This window comes from Anabrus simplex, chromosome 1, assembly GCF_040414725.1.
Source record: "Anabrus simplex isolate iqAnaSimp1 chromosome 1, ASM4041472v1, whole genome shotgun sequence".
NCBI lineage: Eukaryota > Metazoa > Arthropoda > Insecta > Orthoptera > Tettigoniidae > Anabrus > Anabrus simplex.
In genome coordinates, this window is record NC_090265.1 from 1,126,610,736 (window position 1) to 1,126,634,964 (window position 24,229).

Consider the following 24,229-nt stretch of genomic DNA (forward strand, 5'->3'; position numbering starts at 1 on the left):
CCATTTTTAAAGTGCTCTGGAGGTCGGTCATTCTCCTTTGGCAGGGAGTCCTTTGCAAACCTATGCATCATTTAATTTTATACATTTTACCTTGTATTCCTTTCTTGTTTGATTCGTGTTATTAGGGTTGTGTAGTCTACTAATGTGATCTTGGCACTATGCCACTGTATGATTGCACTGTTGGCACAAGTTTCTGCCTGGTGGACATGGGTTCATATCCGTGTACATATGTAATTGAGGGCGCTAGAGTAGGTTATCTTAGTTTATCTTTATTTACCTATTGTGCTGCTAAGTCTTTATGTATATAAATATCCCAGTATGGGAGGAACTTTCATAATAGCGGAAATCTCTGCAGGTATCCTTAGTTCTACCATTATATCATTTTATGTCGCAGACATAGGGATGTAGTTTCCAGGAACACATCCGGTTTTCTTTTCCTTGGTTCACAGATCGACAAATTTCAGCATAACGTCATCATCCAGACTGTATTTGCTTGTTGTCTTTAATTTGTAGAGGTGAGCCTTCGGCGCACGTAACTTGGCACTACAGGTGCAATCCTTGTAATTAACTTATGTTATGAATACAAACTTATGCTCAAAACTCTGATCATAGCGAAAGTGTTCCTCATTTGGTAGTTTAATGTAGTATTGAGCTCCCCATGATCCTCTCGTCATAAGAACCCAATATTATCGACCCTTTTCTGCCGATTGTAGCTGAGCTGGTGCCCGTATGCAAGAATAGAAGAGCAGGTAGGTATCATCCTGCAGTATTAATGTGCCCTATAGGGTACAGTACCTTAATAAGCCACGGCCACTGCCTTCCCATGCTTCATCGCCGAAAACCTTCGACGTATTGTCCGGTTCCATGGCTAAATGGTTAGCGTGCTGGCCTTTGGTCACAGGGGTCCCGGGTTCGATTCCCGGCAGTGTCGGGAATTTTAACCATAATTGGTTAATTGCGCTGGAGTATGTGTCGTCTTCACCATTATTTCATTCTCATAATAATGCGTAGGTCGCCTACGGGAATCAAATGAAAATAAGACCTACATCTGGCCAGCCGAACTTGTCCTCGGACATTCCTGGCACTAAAAGCCATACGCCTTTTAATTTCATTTCATTTCGATGTGTTAAGTGTGACCTTAAGACAAGCAGAAAAAAACGAAGGCTCTAAAAATGAACGAAGAGAAGAACAGTTCGCCCTCACCAGCTTCATACTGCGGACATCAGCTGCAATCGGTCCTGATGTTCCTGAATAATACACACGTTTTCTAGGTTTGTACTGATCTGGGCACAGTGAATAAGGATTCGCCCATCCCTGTTTTGAATTTTCGAATATGCATTTTAAAACACGAATATCACTGCGGTTTTTTATATTGCGATAACATTCCTTCATTCAAAATATTGCCTTGGCAGTCTATTAACACAAGCACCAAGGACTCCAGATCAGGAATTATGTGGTATTTTATTGGTGATATTGCTACTGACAACGAATATTGTCATCAGCCCCATGTTACGAAAAGTGATATGAATGTAAAGTATCCGATTACCTGCGTAATTACGTATAAGTGTCCGGCTCCGTGGCTAAATGGTTAGCGTGCTTGACTTTAGCCAAAGGGGTCCCGGGTTCGATTCCTGGCAGGGTCGGGAATTTTAACCATCATTGCTTAATTTCGCTGGCACGGGGGCTGAGTATATGTGTCGTCTTCATCATCATTTCATCCTTATCATGACGCGCAGGTCGCCTACAGGAGTCAAATCAAAAGACCTGCACCTGGCGAGTCGAACTTGTCCTCGGACCCTCCCAGCACTAAAATCCATACGCCATTTCATTTCATTAGGTATACGTTAGGAAATAAGGCTATATCCCAGAATTTTCCTTAATTAAGTATGGAGAATTAAGCAGTATGTCAAATCTGAATATCTAATGGAGGATGCCCTAGTATTATCTTGAATCCTTTAACTTTGGCTCACAGTGGTACCTGTTTTAAGTCGTTCAAAAAAGTTATGAGCATCCTGTCAATCTTAGTGATAGTTGATACTTGATTTAATAAATACTTGAATAAAACCATATGACACGCTACACCTACGTAGTGTAGCGGGTAGCGCTATTAGCCGCCGTCCTCGAAGGTCTGGATTAGATTCCCGATTCTGCCAGAAGGAGGGCTAGTGTGTAGTTAAAAGGGTACATGCAGCTCATCTCGAGTGGAGATGTGCCTGAATAAAGCTGCATCATTTCGGAATGAGGACACTGTGTTAATTTGTATATTAATTAGCTGCTGATGAGGTGAGGATCATTTTTGTCAAGTATCATAGGCCTTTCTCTAGGAAATTCAAAACTATTAGCGTCTGTGATTCGGTAAAGAAAAATGTCCATATCGTTAACCTGTACTCAATTTCTACAACGGCGAGTGCATAGGATATATAGTTTACGAGCTTTTCTCAAAAATGGTCACCGAGCAGGGTGACGGAGAGAACTCTGGCTTGTCCTTCTCCTTATTCGGTTCCCCGTCTCTACCACAATGTTACCGTTCTTTTATTCAACTGGATTTTCCTCAGTCCTGGTGGGAGTGCGGGTGCGATATGGATTCTGGCCCGGTTTCAGGGCGTGAAAAACTTCCTGATGCCAACCTTAAGAGGAGGGAAGTATTCACTATTGTGTGTTTGTATGCTGATTGGTAGCGTGGTGTGTAATGTGTAGATGAAGAGGTGTGCATTAACACAAACAATAACACTGAGTTCTCGAGTTTGAGGTATTAACCGAGGAGAATTTGAAGCGAAGGTCACTGCGCTGTCCATTCAGTCAGGGAGCGTGACATTATTATACGTGCACTTTTGTCTGTGAATTTCGAATTTTGGCTATTATTCATGTCGGAAGAGCTACTTAATTCCAACCATAGCTCCATTTATGTCTGTTCATCTGCCGGTTTGTTAGTTGGAAAATCATATCAAATACACTGAAGTGATTCGCATGAAAGTTCTTATTTGTACAGATGGTATATTGAAAAGAAAATTAATATATATGTTATTACAATAAGCATAAGCAAAGAGGAATTTATAAGGGCCCCCTAAGTATTTTTGAACCTATCTCCGCAAGGTTTTTATTTTTTCGAAGTGGTACATGGTACAAAAGGTGTAGGAAACATACTTTTAACATTTTCTGTCCAATACAGTTTCTAGATAGACAAGTTACTTTTCAAACATATGCTAAAACTTGTTTCTGATATATTTACACATGAAAAATTAGATATAATATAATGTGGCTGACATATGATTTGCTTTCCCCCGAGCCCTTGTACAGAATATTGTTTGATAATATTATCAAGTTACAGCAATAACAACAATTAGGCCTACTACTTATCTGCATTTAGGGGAGTCGCCCAGGTGGCAGATTCCCTATCTGTTGTTTTCATAGCCTTTTCTTGGATGATTTCAAAGAAATTAGAAATTTATTGATCGTCTCCCTTGGTAAGTTATTTCAATCCCTAACTCCCCTTCCTATAAATGAATATTTGCCCCGATTTGTCCACTTGTAATCCCAACATTGTCTTCATATTGTGGTCTTTCCTACCGTTAAAGACACCACTCAAACTTATTCTTCTGCTAATGTCATTCCACGCCATCTCTCCACTGACACTTTGGATCATACCGCTTCTTTCCCTCAAGTCTTCCCAGCCCAAATTTTTGCAACATTTTTGTAACGCTACTCTTTTGTCGGAAATCACCCAAAACAAGTCTAGCTTCTTTTCTTTAGATTTTTTTCCTGTTCTTGGATCAAGTAATCCTGGTGAGGGTACCATACACTGTAACCATACTCTATTTCAGGTCTTACCAGAGACTTGTATGCCCTCTCCTTTACATCCTTACTACAACCCCTAAACACCCTCATAACCATGTGCAGAGATCTGTATTAACTGTTGCATCGGTTTCAGCACAACAGTTTTAATAATATTAAAATTAGCTCTTCAATCAAGCTGATTCTTCTTCTTCCAAGCCTTTTCCTTCACATATGCATTGGTCTCTCTTCTTCAGTGATTCTTATCTCGCATCATATTAGATTGTCCAAGTCCTCTCTAACGCAACTTCTCCGTCTAATGTTGAGTCCCCTTAACTGTGATTCACTTCCTAACGTCAGCCACTCAGATTTATATGACATACAATTTGTGGTTTTCAGTGAAGGTGGCCAACACTTCATTAGTGATCTTCTCACAATATCCCAGAGATTGGTGTTAATCTAAGGAAGTGGTTTTCGTATCGGACTTTCAGTAGTTTTGTCACTCCTAGGGTCCATCTTATCACCTTTGTCTCAGATATTCTGAGCCATGAAGCAGGATGAACAACGGTTTTAGAAATTAAAAGTATATTTATGTGAAAGAATTATCACAATGCATATTAATTACATTTTAATAATGGGCATAAGAATGAATGAATAAAGATATTGTGTTTTCTCGGTCGATATTATCTCTGCTAAATTGAGGTGTTATAGATGGAAGTAAAATATTTTCTCTCCTGAGATTTTCCTCATTTCTAGGTCAGACGATGAAAGACGTCTAGAAAGAGCGGTGGAGGAGCTGCGGTGAATTGACGTCTAATGAAAAGCAATGCTATTTGCAGGAACATATTGATGTAGCAGCGGTAGTAGAACATCCATCAATCAGAGGCAGCCGTCAGGGCAGTGTGCGATACATCATGATGGGCAGAGTGTGGCTGATGGCCATCCCACCGCCCATACCTGCGGCACAACTTTATCGCCTTATGTGGGTTAAGAGGATGTAATCAGAGCGAACTGTAAATCAGCAAAAACAAAAGTATTTATCACAAAAATGCCTTTGGACTGAAATTAGGAAATGGTCGTATAGTTTCGAGGAAGGCATTTTGAACATCATTAGAAAACCAATCATAAAATTATTAATTGAAAGTAAAGGTTGGCTTTTAGACCGAAATCTTTTCCATTTCTGGAGGTACCAGGTTGTTTCCCGGGGGCGAAGGCAGCCGGGTGAAGAGAAAATCAATCTTCCCCATCATGTACCGGTGTTACGGATAGTCCTTCTTGTCCAGTTAAATTTCTGTTAATTATAATTTTTAGTCGACCAACTCGTGAAAAACTCCCTACTTAATCTTAGTCGGTCATCAATATCAGTACTGAAATGAAATATCGTATGGCTTTTAGTGCCGGGATATCCCAGGATGGGTTCGGCTCGCCACGTGCAGGTCTTTTATGTTTGACTCCCGTAGGCGACCTGCGCGTCGTGATGAGGATGAAATGATGATGAAGACAACACATACACCCAGCCCCCGTGCCATTGGAATTAACCAATTAAGGTTAAAATCCCCGACCCGGCCGGGAATCGAACCCAGGGCCCTCTGAACCGAAGGCCAGTACGCTGACCGTTCAGCCAACGAGGCGGACAATATCAGCACTGTAAGAACAGTTATCATGTAACAATGTAAATCATATTAATAGACACGATTGCTTACATAACTTGCAAGAAACTTAAATGAAGGACACGAAAGAACGTGAGGTACAAAGTAAGTGACACAAGTATGACAAGCATCTGAAAAAAGATAGGCTATACAGGATGAAGAGAAGGAGTGTTAGATGATACAAAATGAAAGGCTTGTGAACCTAGGAACCTTAGGTCTGCTACGTTCACTTGTAGATCTCAGTTCGAAAGCGAACCTCCCAGGTGTTGCACTGTAAACATGACACACTGTTTGCTTTTAGTTAACAGTGATCGCAGTACCTCAGAGCAGATGTTCGAAATATCTCCCTTCAACTTAGTGGAACAATTCACATCGACGCAACAATGGTTCGCGTCTTCTTTGGAAAATTCCCTACGCTTCTCGAACACGATGTGCAGGAGTGACGATGGACAGACAGAAGAAAGACGTAAGGGAGATACAAAGAAGGTCTCGTGGACAGCGCCTCAGCACAATACTTGTTCACATTGCCTGTATTTGTACCCCCTAACACTCCCTTAATTTACGAAACAAAGTTTTTCTGCACCAGGTATACACCTTAGGGGCTGCCTGGCCGAGGCGGTAAAGGCGTGCTCGGTTTGCCCGGAAGGACGTGGGTTCGAATCCCCGTCAGCAAGTCGTAAAATTTAAGAAACGAGATTTCCACTTGCGGAGGTGCACATGGCCCTGAGGTTCACTCAGCCTACAACAAAATTGAGTCCTGGGGGAAAAGGCAGCCGGGCGCAGAGCTAACCACTCCACCCCACGAAGTGCCGAGGTTACGGATAGGGGAAGCCTTTACCTTCCACCCCTCCAAGGGCCTACATGGTCTGTACGGAGGTGACTTTGCTTTGCTTTGCTTATATGTATACACCTTCTTCACTGGTGGGGATGATTATTATTTTAAGAGGAACACAAGGGAGAAAGGAAGATGCCCGATCCTTTGGTGAATGAAGGTATCGACAAAGAAAAGGGAAGGGTCACGAAGGGCGTCAAATTGGAAGAATCCGTACGGCAAACTTAATGCCGTCGGTGAAAAAAAAAAAAAAAAAAAAAAGAAATGGCGTATGGCTTTTAGTGCCGGAGTGTCCGAGGACAAGTTTGGCTCGCCAGATGCAGGTCTTTTGATTTGACTCCCGTAGGCGACCTGCGCGTTGTGATGAGGATGAAATGATGATGAAGACGACACATACACCCAGCCCCCGTGCCAACGAAATTAACCAATTAAGGTTAAAATTCCCGACCCTGCCGGGAATCGAACGCGGGACACCTGTGAGCAAAGGCCAGCACGCTAACCATTTAGCCATGGAGCCGGACATGCCGTCAGTGACGAAAGAGAAGAAGAGTGGACCAAGAAGTTTCGGCCTCAGTTCAGACTCTGCTAGGAGACGAGTGCCAGACAAACAAGCTCTGGATGTCGCACCTTTCAGACGCCTCTTACGACAGGTAGGGGATACTGGAGTGTATTCGGTCACCCCTACCCACAAGAGGAGCGATGCACCACAATCTCTTGGTACTTTTTCTCCTGGTATGGGCAAGATCGAGATTGTTATATTCCTTTTTGTGTCTGGAGGATCGAGTTATGCGCAATGTGAATATGAGTAGCCTAATGGCATTCCTTATACAGACAGTCCCTCTGATGAACGGTGTGAAAGAGTTGTTCATAGGATCGGTTGTGTATGCATTTCAGTGGGCTGCGCTTGACTGATATGTAACAGTAACGTCTGGCTCGGTGAGGAAAGGAACGGGAAACTACCGCACTCTTCATTTTCCCAGTACGCCCCTTTAGTGAAATCAAGGCTGCCTAGAACAGCTGATTTTTCCCTCTGGCAGAATACTCAAACAACACATACCAGAATACTGCTTTATTGCGGCTGGTTGGCAATATTGTCAGAGTAGTAGATTCAAAGGGTCTCAGGTTCGCTTAGCCTCCGTCTAGTTAAATCCTCACCGGGCGAGTTGGCCGTACGGTTGAAGGTGCGCAGCTGTGAGCTTGCATCCGGGAGATAGTAGGTTCGAACCCCACTGTCGGCAGCCCTGAAGAGTGTTTACCGTGGTTTCCCATTTTCACTCCAGACAATGCTGGGGCTTTACCTTAATTAAGTCCACGGCCGCTTCCTTCCAGCTCCTAGGTCTTTCCTCTCCCATCGTCAATATAAGAAAATCTGCGTCGATGTGACGTAAAGCAAATTGTAAAAAACAGGAAATATTAATTCCTCTGACTTGGGTCAACCGTAAAACTAGATCAAGTGCACGAGAACCACGTAGTTTACACACGTGAACCCAGCAAAGTGTGGTAAGAATCAGCTGTGAAAGTAGATGGCTCAGAGGATTATCTTACATAATAACATGAAAAACAACTGAGAAAGTAGATGGCTCAGAGGATTGTCTTACATAATAACATGAATCTAAAGTCCGACTCCTTGGCTGAATGGTCAGTGTTGAAGCCTTCGGTGCAGAGGGTCCCGGGTTCAATTCCCGGCCGTGTCGTTAATTACGTCTGATTAATTCTTCTGGCTCAAGGACTGAGTGTTTGTGTTTGTCTCAACGCTTTCTTATTCATACTCAGACAACACACTACACTACCAACCACCACGGAGACACGCAATAGCGATTAGATCCCTTCAGGTAGGGTTGGCGGCAGGAACGACATCCGGTCATAAAACAGGGCCAAATCCACGTGTGCGACACAGTTCGTACCTGTGACCCCCACAGAAGTGGGAAGAGCGGTAGAAAAAGAATAATGATATTAATCTAAAATTATAGACTCTTTTTGAACAATCCCGTTTGTAGAAATATATTCGAAATTGTAAAATACAGGCTGTATATAAATTTGTGTCCGTAAATTTCATGATATATTCCTGACACCAAAATATTTTTTAAAAAGTTCATATCAACGTGGGTCAAAAATCCTTCGTTAGGGATCTACAGGGGTTTAATGATAATGGTACATGCGGTATATTTAATTAGGTACCTATAAATTATACATCAATAAAAATTGCTCGAAGTGACCTCCTCCCGCTTCGATGCATTTCCCAAGTCTGCGCTCCAGGCTTTTCCGTACTCTGCTGAAAAGTTCTGGAGTATTTGGTCAAATCCATTTTGAATACGCTCCCTGAGAATTTCGGCATTAGGTATTGGAGTTGAATATACCATGGATTTTTTATTTTCTCCAGAGATAAAAAACCCATTGGGTTTTAATCTGGCGATCGGGCAGGCCATTAAATGAATTCCCCTTGACCAATCCATCTGTTCGGAAAATGGGTATCGAGATACTGGGAACTATCAGAGTAAAGTGAGGTAGAGCACCATCGTCCATAAACCGCATTCGTTGGATGATGCCTAGATGTACATCATCAAGTAAACGAAGCAAATTATTTCTGATGAACCGTAGGTATGTTTGTCCAGAAAGACGTTGCGGAAAGAAATAAGGGCCGATGAGATGATCATGGATGATGCCACCCCAAAATTTTAAGGATGAACCTCTGTTGATGTTTATCCTGTCGTACTTCTTTATGGTTTTCATAAGCGCACGTGTGATTGTTATGATCACTGAAGATACCATCACATGTTAAGCCAGCCTCATCAGTGAATACAGTAAATGCGAAGAAGTGTTTAAACAGAGCACACTGCTGTAACATGCGTAGACAAAAGCTTAGATGTGCAGTAAGTCTGCCGAATTTAACCCTTGCACCCGTGGGAGGTGATACGGATACATAAGGTTTTCGTGGAGATTTTTCCAGATAATGTGACTAACGCTTTCCCTTCTTGAAATTCTACTTCTACTAGTTGACGGGGTTTCGTCGACAATACCAGAACTCGTTCCTGAAGCGCACAGCTTCGTACCACTCGGGGCTTCCCAACATCTAAACCTCTCCTTTCAAGTCACGGGTCTGTTTTGTACAACTATTGGACGGGACCTAGTGTTTACAGTGCACTATGTCTTCTGGTATGGGCTAGAGCAATTTTGTTACTTTCATTGATCTGTCTCAGCTTAATCCTTGGCTTTGACAAAATGAAAGTGACTGAGGTATGAGTGATGCTAGTAATGCCATTCCTTATGCAGCCAGTCCCTGCTATGAATGGTGTGAAAATATTGCTCATAGGGTCAGTTGGTGCATGCATTTCGGTGGGCTTGGCAGACTGATATGTAATAGCAACTTCTGGCTCAGTGAGGAAAGCAACGGGAAACTACCTCACTCCTCATTTCCCTAGTACGCCTCTTCAGTGATGCCTAGGCCATCTATGACAGCTGATGGCGGAACTGTTGAGGATCCAACCAGCCTTCGGGCTGAGGACTAAACATACATACACATTGGAGGAGTCATGCAAACTTTTTTTGACAAGGTAACTGCCTCACAGGGCACTTTCCTTTTACGTGCTGCTGCCGCGTTTCAATTCGCCAGGCCAGGCATGTTGTGCATATCTTTCTTTTCACTCATTGAATACATCGTCGTCCGCCTCTGTGGTGTAGTGGTTAGCGTGATTAGCTGCCACCCCCGGAGGCCCGGGTTCGATTCCCGGCTCTGCCACGAAATTTGAAAAGTGGTACGAGGGCTGGAACGGGGTCCACTCAGCCTCGGGAGGTCAACTGAGTAGAGGTGGGTTCGATTCCCACCTCAGCCATCCTGGAAATGGTTTTCCGTGGTTTCCCACTTCTCCTCCAGGCGAATGCCGGGATGGTACCTAACTTAAGGCCACGGCCGCTTCCTTCCCTCTTCCTTGCCTATCCCTTCCAATCTTCCCATCCCTCCACAAGGCCCCTGTTCAGCATAGCAGGTGAGGCCGCCTGGGCGAGGTACTGGTCCTACTCCCCAGTTGTATTCCCCGGCCAAGAGTCTGAAGCTCCAGGACACTGCCCTTGAGGCGGTTGAAGTGGGATCCCTCGCTAAGTCCGAGGGAAAAACCGAACCTGGAGGGTAAACAGATGATGATGATGATGATGATGATGAATACATCGTCTTATAATTCGATGGTAGTTACTCTGAATAACACAAAACAGAACAAAACACAATCACACAAAACAAAACAAGCTACTCTGAATATTACACAAACCATAATAAAAAAGACAGACAGACAGACGAAAGCAAGTTACTGTGAATAACACTAAAACCGAAGACAATCAGACAAAACAAAACGAGTTACTCTGAATAAGACAAAACAGAACAGAAGACCATCAGACAAAATTAAACTTTTTTTACAAGTTGCTTTACGTCGCACCGACACAGATAGGTCTTATGGCGACGATGAGACAGAAAAAGGCTAAGCGTGGGAAGGAAGTGGCCGTGCCCTTAATTAAGGTACAGCCTCAGCATTTGCCTGCTGTGAAAATGGGAAACCACGGAACACCATCTTCAGGGCTTCCGAAAGTGGGGTTAGAACCCACCATCTCCCGAATACTGGATACTAGCCGCATTTAAGCAACTGCAGCTATCGAGCTCGGTGTAAAATAAAACAAAAGCCATGATCAATTGTAAAGAATAAACAGGGTAAAATGCAAGTTTTAGGTGAATTACATAATCACGGGTCACTACTGGGAATTCCTTTCATACCTGACGAAGGTATTTTGGATCCATGTTAATGCGAACGTTTTTAATGTTTTGGTGTCAGGAATACATCCCCAAATTTACGGACACCAATTTACATACACTCTGTATATACTTCGTATAGGGGCTGCCTGGCCGAGGCGGTAAAGTCGTGCTCGGTTCGCCCGGAATGACATGGGTTCGAATCCCCGTCAGGAAGTCGTAAAATTTAAGAAACGAGATTTCCACTTCCGGAGGTGCACATGGCCCTGAGGTTCACTCAACCTAAACAAAAAATGAGTACCAGGTTAATTCCTGGGGGCAAAGGCGTCCGGGCGTTGAGCTAACCACTCTACCCCATCAAGTGCCGAGGTTACGAATACTGCAAACCTTTACCTTCCACCACTCTAAGGGCCTTCATGGCCTGTACGGAGATGACCTTGCTTAGCTTTGCTACATACTTCGTATGAATACAAAATGGCAAGACTGCTTTGCGATAATTTACTGAGGGAAAATTCAAGTATGACGCATTTTGAGGATGGTTATCAAAATAATACAGGGAGAGTCCCGCAAGGGTTGCCGTCATACGGTTCCCGTACGCTAGTAGAAAGCCCATCCACTTCAATGATTGAATAATCAGATTGAAACACTGATAGAAGAACAAGGACTTACCCCAAATATTGTAAATACTTTCCGTCGGCCTGTAAACAAACGTCGTAGTGTGTGTTTATATTTCGGTTCACACACTACAATTCAGTTTCAGGAATCTTGAAAATTTCGTAGTGAATTGTATTTATAAAACTACAGCACACAAAAATACGCCGTTCAACACATAATTTATAAATCATGAAAAGGAATGAAAATCCATAGCCTGTTTCCAGTCATTCGACCGGGTCAGGATTGGAATGAATGAAGCCCCTATCTAGTAACGAGAATAGGAATACTGCCGGTTACCGAAGCCTGTCGCAGTCCCCTGGGGCAATGATTAATGAATGGCAGATGAAATTAAATAATATTGGAGAGTGTTGCTGGAATGAATTATGACAGGGAAATCGGGAGTACCCGGAGGAAAACCTGTCCCGCCGCCGCTTTGTCCAGCACAAATCTCACATGGAGTGACCGGGATTTGAACCATGGAACCCAGTGGTGAAATGCCGACGCGTTTCCGCCTGAGCCACGGAGGCTCCACGAAAAGGAATAAACAGATAAATTACTTACGAATAAGAAGCGATGAGGTTGTACGCTCTACGGAGACATCGCAAACTAGCTGAGACCATGACGTCTCTATAAGGTTCAGGTGACTATCACATTTCCACTCGTCTGGACATGGCGCTGGATATAACCGGCAACTCGACTGAGGCTCGTACTGTATTATATACCCTGGAACAGCTGTTACTTATGCCATATGCATTTGATATTTCAAAACGATACAATATATTGTCGTTGCACCTAGAAAATCGGATATGAAATAATATTTCAGTTTAGAACCAGGAAAAGTTATACCACCTAAGGTTCGGTATCGCTTTAACTATATCCACGAATTTTCGTTCTAATTGATACATGTGCTGCGGGTCAGTATTTATCCCATCTGTCACATAACGGCATTTCGAGGTGCAATGACGATATATTTAATTTTCCGATAATTAATTCAGCTTATTGTAATTGTAATACTTCTACTAAATTAACCGCACAAACTTCAAAGCCGTAATAAATATTGTATACCCCCGTAAAAATAAAAAATAAAGCATGTGTACATAAAGGCAGCAGATGGACTAAGTACTGAATTTTCGTGATGCTACCACCCAAGGTAATCGCTGCGCAATTTATAACCTTTACCATCAGAGTATAAGTCCAGACCTTCTCCTCACGTTGGCGTAAAGCCACAGTAAAGTTATATTTCAGTTAGTGCAGAGAGACCGAGCAAGTGACTGCGCGGTTTGGGTGACGTAGCTATCAATTTGCATTCGGGAGATGGTGGGTTGGAGCACCATTCTTGGCAATCCTAAAGTTCGTTTCTTGAGGTTTTCCATTTTGGAACTACGCAAATGTTGGGAATGTACCTTACTTAAGGTCACTGTCACTTCCTTTCCCCTCCTGACTATTCCTACCTCATCGTCACCTTAAGTCTTATCCGTGTCACTGCGACGTAAAACAAATTGAAAAGAAAAGTTAATGCAGAATTACCCGTACTGTGTATTTAGTCAAGCTTCCCCTACATAGTAAAAACTTCAGCTAAATGAGTACTATGTGGTGACACTCATGCCCAGTAGTTGGTCCAAATTCCTTCATAGAAAGAGGTATCCGGTATCGATGTAATGTCATGCTTTTCCAGCTTTCTACCGAACATCTATACGCCACGTATATCACGTAAAACGAGGGTCTCGGGAATAAATCATGGTAAGTAACAGGTAACCTGTTATGAGAAATGGAGAGAAGAAATTTCTGGAAAATCTCATAATGAATTCCTTCAACAATCAAGGGCAATAAACACGTTTTTAAAACATTTCAGGTTTTTAAAGCTTGCCTATTTCAGTATAAGAATTTTAACATTGATTATCACAAAAAATACTAATTAAATGAATGTTCATGTATACTGAATATTATTTACGTCATAAATGAATGCACTTATCACAGTTTACATACAATAGGCTACTAATGATTCAACAAATATTTTATTTATCATCTAGATCAGGGCCTCTCAAACGCCCAAAATCTCATGCGTGCAAATCGAGGCGCAAGAACTCCGTGCACTGTGCATCGGTCCCGCTCGGACCAACGCTTCGTCTCTAGGCTACTCGGCTAAGCTCGGCTCTACTCGGCTCAAGTCAGCTCGGATTTAGAGCGTTACGGAGCAAGTGTGATAGTGGGAGACAGTGGGAGCGAGCGAGACAGGCGTGAGGAAAGAGAGAGTAAGCGCTATTGCTCCAAATCGAGGAGTGGGGGGTCTGCACTCTGGTCAACCAAGGGAAGTCGTCTTTTGCACCGCGCACAATGCATGCACCAAGCGCATGCACCCTGAGAGGCCCTGATCTAGATCATATTATTTCTTTCCACAATCACTGTTAAAAACTGGCTGATGGTGCTAGAAAACGGAAAAAAAATACTCTAGGTCATTAACACCATTCACATCTTTTTAATTCAGGAAAAGAATGTCCTGAGCTTATGACCTTAGATGTTAGGCCCCTTTAAACAAAAACCATCAAGAAGCAAAATAATATCTAGATGAGATGTGTGACAGGTATGGTCAGGTATTGTACTCATTCTGCCCGCAATGATATTAAAATATTAATTTTAAAAGTTAAATTGCATGTCACCTCCTTATACATTCACTGTTTGTGTATAGCAAGTAAACAATGTTGACGCACAGTACTTAACATTATTTACGTGAATTTATAGATAATATCCTCTTTCACATGTGTCATCTTTGTCAGGAGCATATTCGATCTTTAAGAAAGTCGTCACTCTCGATATCTTCCGCGGATTATTCTAAACACTCCATTAAATTCACACCTTGCACGCAAGAGTCAAACACTCGACTGCCACCGTCAGTCATTTTTCTGTCACCACTGTTTACATGCCAAAAGCAACTCACCTGCAGATGAGTTCATATATTTGGAACTGCATGGTGCTGCCATCTGTACAGCAGTCATGGAACGTTTAAATACACTGACTGACAGAGCAAATGCAACACCAAGAAGGAGTGGTCAGAACTTTATGCCAATTGCAGGGCAGACTGACGTCACTGAGGTATGCTCATGATGTGAAATGCGCCACTGTGCTGCGCACGTAGCGAACGATAAATGGGACACGGCGTTGGCGAATGGCCCACTTCGTACCGTGATTTCTCAGCCGACAGTCATTGTAGAACGTGTTGTCGTGTGCCACAGGACACGTGTATAGCTAAGAATGCCAGGCCGCCGTCAACGGAGGCATTTCCAGCAGACAGACGACTTTACGAGGGGTATGGTGGTCGGGCTGAGAAGGGCAGGTTGGTCGCTTCGTCAAATCGCAGCCGATACCCATAGGGATGTGTCCACGGTGCAGCGCCTGTGGCGAAGATGGTTGGCGCAGGGACATGTGGCACGTGCGAGGGGTCCAGGCGCAGCCCGAGTGACGTCAGCACGCGAGGATCGGCGCATCCGCCGCCAAGCGGTGGCAGCCCCGCACGCCACGTCAACCGCCATTCTTCAGCATGTGCAAGACACCCTGGCTGTTCCAATATCGACCAGAACAATTTCCCGTCGATTGGTTGAAGGAGGCCTGCACTCCCGGCGTCCGCTCAGAAGACTACCATTGACTCCACAGCATAGACGTGCACGCCTGGCATGGTGCCGGGCTAGAGCGACTTGGATGAGGGAATGGCGGAACGTCGTGTTCTCCGATGAGTCACGCTTCTGTTCTGTCAGTGATAGTCACCGCAGACGAGTGTGGCGTCGGCGTGGAGAAAGGTCAAATCCGGCAGTAACTGTGGAGCGCCCTACCGCTAGACAACGCGGCATCATGGTTTGGGGCGCTATTGCGTATGATTCCACGTCACCTCTAGTGCGTATTCAAGGCACGTTAAATGCCCACCGCTACGTGCAGCATGTGCTGCGGCCGGTGGCACTCCCGTACCTTCAGGGGCTGCCCAATGCTCTGTTTCAGCAGGATAATGCCCGCCCACACACTGCTCGCATCTCCCAACAGGCTCTACGAGGTGTACAGATGCTTCCATGGCCAGCGTACTCTCCGGATCTCTCACCAATCGAACACGTGTGGGATCTCATTGGACGCCGTTTGCAAACTCTGCCCCAGCCTCGTACGGACGACCAACTGTGGCAAATGGTTGACAGAGAATGGAGAACCATCCCTCAGGACACCATCCGCACTCTTATTGACTCTGTACCTCGACGTGTTTCTGCGTGCATCGCCGCTCGCGGTGGACCTACATCCTACTGAGTCGATGCCGTGCGCATTGTGTAACCTGCATATCGGTTTGAAATAAACATCAATTATTCGTCCGTGCCGTCGCTGTTTTTTCCCCAACTTTCACCCCTTTCGAACCACTCCTTCTTGGTGTTGCATTTGCTCTGTCAGTCAGTGTAATACGAGTATAGGAGTTCCGTACCATTATTTACATGAATTAACTCAACTTCAGTGGAAACGTCCCTTATTGTTACTTACTCCCGAGCCCCTCTAACCATCTCTGTACAGATCATAAATACCTCGATGGGGAATGGAACGTTAGTGCTTTCAGCGGTAATATAGAAGAAAGGCGATTTAATAATTAGCTCTATGTCCGAACACCATAGCCCCCGGGAATTTGGTACTCTTTGTTTTCTTTTTCGAAGGTGATTGGACCTTATAGTCAAGTACTTTCAGAAAAGTACAGTTTCATTACTAAATTTCTAGATACCGAAATCCCTTCAAGGGTTACTAAGGAAATATTTTCTCTATTTAGGCATAATATTAAAGCTTCCTTAACTAGAGCTTTTACCAGCCTTTTTCTTCTGCCGCTTATCCCGCATCCTGAGGGTAACAGTGTCTCATATGTTTTACTGCCGCGTGCCTTTCCTGAGCCAGAACTATGTGGGGGGATGTATACACTATTGAGTGTTTCCTTGGTGACTGGTAGCGTTGTTTATAAAGAGGAATGTGTTGGAACAAACACAAACACCCAGTCTCCGCGACAAAGGAATTAACCAAATGCGATGAAAATCCCCAATCCAGCCAGGATTCAAACGCGAAACCCTCTGATGCGAAGGATGAAACACTGACCATTCCGCCAAGAAATCGGACAACTAGATGCAAAGCAATGAACTACTAAAATTTCCTGTAGTTAGGCCTAAAATTACAGAAAATATAACTTTCAAGAATGGTCTCCCCTTAAATTAAAATTCTCGTAGAATCTACATACATTTCCATTTTCGCGAAAAATGAAAAAACGAAATCATATAACAATATGAACAGCGTGAACATTCTTGCTGTCTTGGGTCGTGAAACAATATGAAGCAGAGTACTGCACATGCACTGTGAGTTAATTACTATTTGACACACCTTTACTGGGTTCGTTGGTAGCTAAAACAAATAAAAGTGGAAATGAAGCGTGACTTGACAAATCATAACCACACCTGCAATTCATCATCCGAGAACACACTAATGAGAAGAGCATCACTGTTAGGATTATACCATACCGACCTCGCCTTTTTTACACGTCGGGTCGTAGGGTTCCACGCAGATAATGCAACTTTTGAAGAGCAAATTACGAACTGCACTCGTGCATTATTCACATGACTTGTTTACGTAGACACAAGGGAGCAAGGTTTTAATGTCTTCCTAATTGTTCGACTCGGACAAGAGTAGGCCTCCTCTTATGCCTGAGGCAATATTTAATGGACCCTTCGCTCTGATAATTTGTGTATATTGCACTGTATTTCGTGGATTAATTGACAGTCTGATCCAGGAGTGCTTTAATCATTAACGGGGATTCGTGATATATGTAGGCGGCACTCGTGACTGAGGAAGCAGAGGCGTACTACGGATCAATGATTAAATGGACAGGAGTCGACTTTCTATCAAGTGTTTGGAATCTCCCTTAAAGAACCGCGCATCGCCCATTTTGATAGACTTTTCCAATAAATGAGGAAATCAAGAAGGCAAAATAGCATTAGTTTTTCCGTACCACAGTGAGTTTCTTTGATATAATGGTTTGCCGAACTGAATAGCTCAGACGGTAGAGAAATGGCTTTCTAAGCCCGAGTTGACGGGATCGGTGCCGGCTTATGTTGGAGATATTTCAAGTTTTTCAAATTTGTCAGCATCGTGGCAACGGATTTACCAGCACGTAAAATAACTGCGGAGCAAAATCCCAACACCTCGGCGTATTCATATAGCCTATTATAAATGTAGTTAATAACTATATTTTTGGTTTTACGTCCCATTAACTATTTTTTATGATTTTTCGAGACGTCTGTGGGAGTTCTTTTAAGTGCCAGAAAATCTACCGAGTGAAGGTAGTTAGTAGGACGCAAACTAATAACATTATTATTATTATTATTATTATTATTATTATTATTATTATTATTATTATTATTATTATTATTATTATTATTATACTTCGACTATTTGGCTGAATGACCAGCGTACTGGCCTTCGGTTCAGAGGGTCCCGGTTCGATTCCTGGCCGGGTCGGCGATTTTAATTCCAATGGCTTGGGGTTGGGTGTTTGTGCTGTCCCCAACATCCCTGCAACTCACACACCACACTTAACACTATTCTCCACCATAAAAACATGCAGTTACCTGTACATGGCAGATTCTGTCCCCCCTCATCGGTGGTTCTGCTTTACAAGGACTGTACACGGCTAGAAATAGCCACACGAAATTATTATTATTATTATTATTATTATTATTATTATTATTATTATTATTATTATTATTATTATTAAAAGCAATGCCGGGCTGAGTGGCTCTGACGGTTGAGGCGCTGGCCTTCTGACCCCAACTTGGCAGGTTCGATCCTGGGTCAGTCCGGTGGTATTTGAAGGTGCTCAAATATGTCAGCCTCGTGTCCGTAGATTTACTTGCACGTAAAAGAACTCCTGCGGGACTAAATTCCGGCACCTCGGCGTCACCGAAAACCGTACAAGTAGTTAGTGGGACGTAAAGCAAATAACATTATTATTAAAAGCAAGCAATGGAATTTATGCAGAAAATTGGGCTGTAGTGAGAATTGATAGTAGATTGAGGTCTTGTTTCAAGGTATCTACAGGGGTTAGACAAGGTTGTAATCTTTTATTTTTGCTGCTCATAATTCACATTGATCACCTACTGAAAGGTGGAAAGTGGCATGGAGGGATTCAGTTAGGCGGAAATGTAGTAACCAGTTTAGACTCTGCTGTGAACTTGGTCTTAATGGCACATTGCGTTGAAAGCCTGCAATCTAAAAACTTGAAACTTAAAAATAGGTTCTGTGGTTATGATATGAAAATTCGTATTTCCAAGACTAAGAAAGAAAACTTAGAAAACTGAATGTCAGGTCGGTAATACAAAAGTAGGATTAGTAGTATTTAGGATGCGTATTCCCCCAAGATGGTAGTATAGTATGTGACACTGAATGAAGGTGCAGGAAAGTTAATGAAGTGAGCTCGCAGTTGCGATCAGCCACGAGAAAATGGGTTAACAGAATTTAATGAAAATCGGTACATAGAGTCGGCGAATAAGAAACTACAGTCTACTACTTTCATCTATCACATCCGATCTCTCTTCGTCAACTCTTGTTCTCTTCCGACCCCGGCGGTATTAGGTTTGCCTAGGTATCCTTTAATTGTCATGCCCTTCGTGGCCCTTGCATCTTTTGGCCCATACATTCATTTTATCCCTTCAATTTTTTCGTCTGATTAGTGTTAATGAAGGATGGTTGGCAGACGTACTTCCTCTAAAAACAATAATCACCACTATCACCTCAACTAAGGCCAGAGTCGCTTCCTTCCCACTTCTAGTCTTTTCCTGTCCCATCGTCGCGGGATGACTTACCTGCATCGGTGCAATGTATATATAATAAGAGTTTTGTCTGTACATTGCTCAGAATTTGAAAAGAATGGTATTTCTGTATCAGTCATGTCCACAGTAACAAGGAAATGTACTTTCTACTTTTCTGTAATTTTTGTCAGTCTGTCTATCTGTCTGTCTGACTGTATGTATGTATGTACACGCGTCACGAGAAAACGGCTGTACAGAATTTAATAGAAATCGGTATGTGAAGTCGGGGGATGAGCCGCTACAATCTAGACTATAAATAATTTTATTCACGCTGAGAGAAATGGTAGTTTAGGGGAAGGCCTAAAATTTAACTCTCAAATATTTATATTATTAGTGGTCCTAACGATAAATATTGCATAACTAAAGTTATATAGAAAGCCGCTACAATGTAGGCTATAAATCATTTTATTCACGCTGAGTGAAATGGTAGTTTAGGGTAAGGCCTAAAATTTAACTCTCAAATATTTATATTATTAGTGGTCATGTTGATAAATATTGCGTAACTAAAGTTATATAGAATTAAGTTTCCGATCATTTGTGTCATACATTGTTACCGTACCGTCTATGATAACACAGATATTCATGAATTTGTATTTACGTTGCTAAATACATATCGACGCCGAGCCACGAGAAAATGGGTTAACAGAATTTAATGAAAATCGGTGCATATAGTCGGGGAATAAGAAACTACAGTCTAAGTTATAAACCATTTCATTCACCCTAGATTAAATTGTAGTTTAGGGGAAGGCGCCTAAAATTTAATTTTTAAATACCTACTTTATTTGTCCCATCGGAAAGTACTACATAACAAAAGTTATAGAGAATACAATTTCCGATCATTTATGTTTTATTCCGTTGTACCGTGCCGACTATAATAAAAGTTGTGTTTTAGAGTCGGAAGGAAACTAAGAAAACTACAATATCGAATGCGCATAACATTGAATAAAGATAACATTACACTGACCATTGTTTGTTGTGATATTTTACCTCTTATACTGCCTCTCAACTCCGATAGATGGGATTACTGCTGCGTACCGAGTATAACAGGCTGACTGTATATTGGCAGGAAATAGCAGGGGAGTTAAAAAACTTTCTTCTTTAGTAAGACATTGTTCTGGTTCATACATTTTCTATTACTGCTGGTTCGTAACTCACTGCTTCATCATAGTATTCCAGCTATTCGATCCCTACCCTGACACGCTGTTTTGAATGAGCAGTGTGCATACTTAACGCAGAGTAGTAGTAGTAGTAGTATGACCTGGTCTAGAATTACAATTTAGGCCTATTCCAAATTATAAGAGCACAATTCACTAAATAACCTAAAATTCGACCCAGAAAGAGCCGTTTCTTAAGAAGACCTTCTTCCTCTTCACTTTTTAATAAATTCTACATTAATTGTATTCTAAATTAGCAGTAAAGTGGGCTTTTCTCCTCTGGCTTGGAGGAAAAAATTGCCTCCAAGTCAGTTTAGTGAATTGAGATTTTCCGACTCATCGGGTACTCCTAGGAAACAGATTAGTAAAAGGGCATACTTACCCTGGAACTCTCCACTATTCGACCCCCCCCCCCGAAAAACGAAGTGTGTTCACGGATCACGGCTGTCTGCGGCCTACTCATTCCAGCTCTGGAACTTTGGACTGTTAGATCGGCAGCGTAGTACTGTTCGTTAAAAGTGACAAAATGTGTGGTTTTTAATTTGATGGAGTATTTCATATGAAAGCATTGCTTTAACTCCCGCCATTCCTACTGACGTCATTGTAATGTGACCTATGTTTCTTTCAGTTGGGAAAAACCACTAAGACAGTCTTTTTGAGGATGTAAACAGGCAGGTGGAGAGTGAGTGTCTGCCATTATAATGAAATTCCCCAACCTTGTGGTGACTGATGGTAGGCAAGCGGACCTACCATTACAATGAAAATTCCCTAACCCAGTCTTCATATGAGAAAAGACGTTTGGTGATTTTCCCGTCACGTTTCTAGGGTAACATTAAGAACTATACAATTTAATACAGTCTTGCTCACAACGTGTACACTACCTAACCTAGAATTCTGTATATACAATGTAGAATCCCGTAGCGAAGCACGGGTACATCAGCAAGTTTGTAATAAAGAAAAAGACATGAAAGTAGCGAGAATGATTGTGGTACAAACTGGTGGAGCCAATAGCAGGGGGGAACTCGGAATGAGGAAAAATAAGCCAAGAATGAAATTGATGGATGAAGCTGTACGAATAAAACTGCTTTAGTGATGGGTCCATATGAGGCGAATGGAGGATGACAGGTTACCTACAAGTATAATGGACTCGGACATGAGAGTCTTAGTTTATAATGATTTAAAGATGAAAGATATGTACGAGGCCACAGAATTGTTTACAAACATAGGTTTGTGGAAGTGGATAGCAAATTCACCGAGGCTTGCAGACTGAACGCTGAAAGGAGTAATGAAGATACGTGCATTATTACTCCTGTTCTCTTTCGCAGTTTTTTTGTGGTCGCCGTTTAATTTGGCTTTGGCCCCATTTTACGACTTGGGGCCGATGACCTTCGATGTTAGGCCTCTTAAAACAACAAGCATCATCATCAAGCATTTTACGACTGGATGTTCTTACTGACGGCAACCCCATGCGAGGGAATGTATTATTTATTTCAAAATCGACCAGCTATTGACCAGGGCATACCTACTGTTTTCTTCTATGATCTTAAACCTTTGCTCATTATTCTCGCATTTGTCATCGGTGAGTTTCCTTTTTCTCTTCAGTACACTTTTTGCCTGTTTTCAGTGTGGGCTTTTCGTAGAAACTTCGGTGATCCCCAAGTTTTGATCAAAGATAATCATGTTTCACGTCCTTGCGCCGTTATTCTTCTTCTTCTTTTCGTTTCAGCCATCTATGGGATGCGATTACGCAACTTCCATTGCTTTCTCAAGTTCTTTCTCCTTTCTCTTTCGCCAGTATTCCTTCATACGTTGGCTTGCTCGTGCTCGTTCTTCTGCCGAGATTACTCTATTCTTCCTCGTTTTCTCATCAGCTAGGTCTTTCACCTCCTCAACTCTCTGCCTGAAGATTTTTCTGTTTGTTATACCTCCTGCCGTGATTCCACATTTTTCTAAATCTCGGTGGACTTCTTTTACCCGTGGGACTTGTGTCTTCCTGTTCTCTTGAAAGATGAGAATCCTGTTGGCGAGTCTCTCTGATCCCATCCTTTTAATATGTCCGTAGAACGTCAATCTCCTATTTTTCATTGTGGGGGTGATGTTTTCAAATTGTTGGTATAGTTCTTGGTTTGGTCTCATGCGAAACGTAAACTTGTCTGATGATTTTCTGGGTTCAAGAACCTTTCTAAGGAACCTCTTTTCTTTCTTTTCCAAATCTGAGAGTCCCTTCCTGGCTATTGTCTCAGCTTCGTATAAACATTCAAGTTTGACTATCGTGCTGTAGTGCTTGAATTTTGGCCTGGTAGGACAGTGACATAGATTTGTAGGTGTTTTGACATAATCTACTGTAAATGCAGTTTCCATCCTTCTTGCACGTTCTTGAATTGCTGCTTTTTCAATCATGTTTGGATTCAAAATCTCTCCTAGGTACTTGAATTTTGTAGCTCTTTTGATGTCACCGTTATTATTATTATTATTATTATTATTATTATTATTATTATTATTATTATTATTATTATTATTATTATTATTTCCTCTCCCCTACATGATCCGGAATCACTATTTCGAGAGTATCATTAATGAATTGCTGAAGTAATCACCAGGTGAGAATACCATAGAACGCAATTTATCTGGTTAAGGTAGGCCTATCATAAATTACCAACAATATTCATGAAGTTAGAGCCTCCGTGGCTCAGACGGCAGCGCGTCGGCTTCTCACCGCTGGATACCGTGGTTCAAATCCCGGTCACTCCGTGTGAGATTTGTGCTGGACAAAGCGGAGGCGGGACAGGTTTTTCTCCGGGTACTCCGGTTTTCCTGTCATCTCTCATTCCAGCAACACTCTCCATTATCATTTCATAGCATTTATCAGTAATTAATAATCACCTCGGGAGTGGCGACCCCATTGTAATAATAGCCTATATATGGTTCATTCATTACATCCCTGACCCGGTCAAAAGACTGAAAAACAGGTTGTAGGTTTTCATTTTTCATTTTCATTCATGAAGTTAATATTACAATTAACTACGAACAAAATAAGAAATTAAATTGTCTTATATTTTAACACTTTATGTATCGTACTAATGGTTAATGATGAAGTTATGCGTCTGAAACGGGTAAAATAATGGCCAATTTTCAAACAACAATCCAAATTAGCATTCTACTAAAAGCCATGTAATTTTTTAAAGGTGCCTCTTTAAGCAATATTAGCAGAGATCTTTCGGCTCGAGAGCCAATTTCTCTGCTGACCGTTTACAGTGAGGAGAATGCAGTTCAGTGGTAATTTTCTTACCTTATAAGTGAAGTGGAGTGAGGTGTGAATTTTGTGACAACTTAATAGCAGCATGAGTTGTGTCAGGTGTGTAGTCCATTGTAAATAAATTATCTTTGTCCATACAGAATAATTTTGCTGGTCTTATTGTTATTGTTGACTGGTATTAGTGGCATGTTCCTCATACCCGAGAGAGCAAAAAATATCTGATATCTTTCAGTGTTATTGCAGAGTCTGATATAATGCGCGTAGATGTAGTAAATCATGCTTGAGTATTAGTGTTGTAATAGGATATTCGGATTTCTCA